Here is a 4,527-nt window from a genome sequence, read left to right on the forward strand (position 1 = left end):
AATCATCTAACTGCATGGGAAACTAGGTAAATTAGCTGACTACTCTCAAAAAATAGTGGTTAAAATGCCATCATCTAGAGAAACACAGTGTGTTCCTATGTGGCCCTGTTTTCCATCAGCTCAGCATATAACCTTCCTTTTTTCCTTTCATCTCTGCTCTCAGGTGGATTTCTGCAAGTGGTACTTCATGAATGTTTATAAAAGAACAAATGATCACATACTACAAAGATCTTATAAAGGCAATGTCCTATTCCATTTACGAAAACGCACCTAACAAATTCAGCCTGACAGTATGATCTCTCAGAGGTGAAGGAAATAATCAGCGTAAACTACTCTTTCGGACTAACATAGGAGAATTGTTTGGTGAAGATAAAGTAACAGGAACCTTGGGGAACAAAGGGACTTTGTCATCCTGGACTGATAAACCGTTAGGAAAAGGAAAGCTGTGTAGTTGGACGCAAGCCCTCTCACCGTATGGCAGGAAGAAAACATAGCTATGGGGCCACACGGTCTGTGGTTCTCCAAGGGAAGGTTATACAGAGAGAATGGGGTTTTCAAAAATAAAATTCCAGCCTAACTTCTACGAATTATTCCTGGAAAGAAGAAAACAGAGCAAAGACTAAGGTGGCTACACAGAAGTGTCCTAGCAAGCTCAGATTTAGGGTACACATACCACAGATGGGGCAAAGGGACCCAAAATGAAGATTAAATGCAAAAGTTGGCACAAATCAATGGGAACTGTTCAAGAAGGCTAAAGTTCAGAATATACAAATGATGCTGGGACGGTGAGGAAAAAGAGTTTTTAAGATTTCCTTCGGAGCAAGAAAAAGGAAGATAGAAGTCTGTTAAGTAGATATTATGGTGCAACGTTAACAGATCGTAGAGAAAAAACTGCTCAACTTTTATTTTGCTTCTTTCTTTTCTTTAAAGAGAATGGACATTTAACTGGAAAGAGCAACATGAATATTGAAGACACTGAAGCCCAGGTGGGGGAGATGACAGTGAGCAAAAGCCCCTTTCCATCGAAAACAAGTTTATCTTTTCCTAACAACCCAGTATAATTCAACAGATAAGTGGTTGTAACTCTGCAAGTAATGCATGATTTACAGCCCCCTCCCCAGACACACACACACAGTTTAAAAAAAAAAAAAGTGCCAGACAGTTCTCAGAGTACAAGGCTCAAATCTCCACCCACAGGTAGTGGCAAGGAGTCAGAAATACAAATGGGGCTGGGACATGGGGGAGTACAGAGCAACTGCTAACTGGGACGGAGTTTCTTTGAAGTAATGAAAATGTTCAGGAATCAGACAATGGTGATGGTTTCACAAGCTTGTGAAAATACCACTGAATTATACACTTCAAAAAAGACGAATTTTATGGTATGTGCATTATATCTTAATTTTTTAAAAAGAATACATTATCACATTATATCCATGTCCACAATATCAATTTTCTTTTTGGGTCTTCCTAACTAAAAAAAAACAATGACCAGGGCACCTTTCTGCCAGTTAAAGGACAAAACCAAATTCTATTTTAAAAATTCATATTCTTTTGTGACTAATGACAAAACATACAAATAAAATATCTTGCTATATATGACAAATATATATATAGGTATATATATGATGAAATAAAGAGATAAATCTAAAACTAGCACATTAAAAAATAAAAGCAAATACTGGTTTGTGTCATTTTAAAAGAAAAAGAGAAAAGTATGGAATCACAACTATGCCAATATTACACTAAATTGCCCATCACAAAAAAGCTACATGGGATAATAAATCAGTTAAAATAGTGAGTTCAGTTCTGGGAACTAACTGTATATACAATTAAAGACAAGGAGCTAGAATGGAAAAGTCTTAGTGACTTTCGTGGCCACAAGCTTTACAAGAAGCAGTAGAGTGATGGAGCTTCTGGGCTGTAAATGCATCTGAGCTTGAAACCTAGATCAGGCATGGGTGGAGGGAGAAGGAATAACGGTCTCACTCTAGTCTATGTAGATCAGAATATCTAGAGCATTGTATGCCATTCTGGGTGCCACAGTCTAAGAGGATCACAGGAAAACTAGAACTCGGCAAAATATTGAAGGTTTGACACCATGCCATAATTGGAACCATTAAAAAGACAAATACTATTTAGCTCGGAAAAGAGAAGGCAAAAAGAAATCTGAAAATTGTCTTTAAGAAATTATCAAAAGGATTCAATTTATTTTTGGACTCCAAAAAGAAGAGAGTGATCTTCCTGAGTCTTATCAGAGAGACTTCAAAAAGGAAAAACCTGACGTTGCCAAACATTTGAGGACGGGGTTGAGTAACCTCAGGCAAAGTAAGCACATGAGCCAGAAGTCACAATTAACTGATGCCACAAAGCAGAAAAGGGGACTTCACTTAAAAGTGAAAACAACTTTCTCTGTCTGACTACTTGAGAACCATATAATTTCACTCATATGTGGTATATAAAACTGAAAGCGACAAACATAACAAACAGAGACTCATGGGCAAGGACAGTGGATTAGTAGTTACCAGAGGGAAGAGAGATAAGAGGGAGGTAGAAAGGCGTAAAGGGGGTCAAATATTTGGTGATGGAAGGAAGTTTAACTTTGGGTGCTGAACACAACATAATATATTTATAATGTGTTTTTGAATTGTACACTTGAAAACTATTTGTCTTATAAACTAATGTCACCCCAATAATTTTAATTTAAAAGAAAAAGTGGAAACAGAACCTGGCTGTTAGGGAGAAGGAAAGGGGGGAAAGACAGTCATTTAGAGACATACACTTGGTGAATACCTGACGCGTGTCCCGGGGAATCTGTATTATTAGAACATCTCCCAATGATTCTTAGGCAGCCAGACCGGGACCTGTTTATCACCCATCATATAGATATCACTCTTCTAGAGAGCTCTTTGATTATGCTACATACGTCCTTAAAAGCCCTCAGTTATTTTCCATGACTGCCAAAAACAAAATCCAAAATTTTGAGCTTGGCTTCAGAACTCTACCTAGTATGGCCTAGTTCTACTTTTAAAACTCTATCTCCCATTCCTTGTAAACATCAACAATCTTGTCCTCTGTCCAAACTCATATATCTATTACTCACCATACATGTATCTGTTACTCAAGCATACACCTCTATTTGCACCCTGTGTGCATCTGCTCATCCCATTCTCTCCCACTGGAACACTTGTCCTCTTTGCAGCCACCTTCCCTCACCCCCAATTCTATTTATCCAACCCACCCTAAAGCAAAGGGTCAAAAGCCTATTTAGGAATTCTTTCTTGATTATTCCATTCAAAACTTACTCTGTCATCCACATCCTCCTCAATTCTTGATCACTTAGTTACTTAGGTCTCAGTTTCTCCATCTGTAAAACTATCATAATAATACCACCAACTTCATAGGTTTTTTTATAAAAATTAGGTGAGCTTACAAATGTGAAGAACCTAGAACAGTGCCAAGAATATATGAACTCTACAAATTATGATTATTTTTTTAATATATTATATTTATTTTATTGTGGTTTTTTTTTTTTTTTTACACCTACAGCATCTGGTCTTCCTAGGTGGTCTGCCATCCAAGTACTAACCAGGCCCAACTCTGCTTAGCTTCCGAGATCAGAAAGGATCAGGTGTGTTCAGGGTGGCATGGCCGTAGATAATTATTTTTATTATTAATTTGATTCTATTGGTATGATCCTCTTTACAAAAGGAAGTTAGTAAGACAAGCCATGGTCTCTACTGCTGCAGTTGGTCCCAAAGCTATAACTGATACCACCCATTCTAAATTCTCTATCACCAGTTCTAGATTCCTCTCCCTTTGGCTAGCAATACTGCTGGTCTAGGTTGCTTGCCTCAGTCCATGAGGAATCTGAGTCCATGGCTATGCCCTGTCAGGCCACAGCATCTATTAATTCTTTTCTTCATATGAGAGTACCAAGAGACATGCCAGTGGATCTCCTGAGTTCTAAGCATGCTCTTTCCTGTCCTCATTATGGAGTAGCAAACCCACCTCCTTATGATGATTAGGGTCACTTACTTCTGCCACTATAACTCCTTTCTTAGCCTACTAATCCAATGACAAGAAAAGCATAAAATGTTAAGGTACAAACATACTTTTAAGTTTAGTAGGACTCTGACAGAGACTCCTGATGGCAGTATCCCCATCTGGAAACCAGAACTTCTAGAACTCCAGAACTTAAAATTACAGTGACAAGAAGCACATATTCCCCATGTGAGTCACTGGAATTGATGATGAGAAGGACCACTCTTTCTTCCATCCCTTGGAACCCAGACTCATGCTCTACACAAAACTATGTAATGGTTACTAACTCAAAAGAAATATTGCACCCTGAAAGACAGTGTTCCAACCTTGTAGATTAGCGTCTTCAAGGTGACACTTTAGCCACCCCTTCAAGAAGCTATTCCAATGTTTTTCAACCTGTCAGCATACTATGCACTATATGGTAAAATTAGTGACTCCATGATCATATGTCTGTTACTATACTTCCTTCACATAAAGTGAGTATAC

At 38.1% G+C, this 4,527-nt stretch overlaps 1 pseudogene; it reads right to left on the reverse strand.

Moving 5' to 3' along the window:
• Window positions 1–3,537: 3,537 nt before the first annotated feature.
• On the reverse strand, window positions 3,538–3,656 carry LOC112475562 (annotated as a pseudogene).
• Window positions 3,657–4,527: the final 871 nt, after the last annotated feature.

Source organism: Pteropus alecto, unplaced genomic scaffold (genome assembly GCF_000325575.1).
Source record: "Pteropus alecto unplaced genomic scaffold, ASM32557v1 scaffold171, whole genome shotgun sequence".
NCBI classification, from domain to species: domain Eukaryota; kingdom Metazoa; phylum Chordata; class Mammalia; order Chiroptera; family Pteropodidae; genus Pteropus; species Pteropus alecto.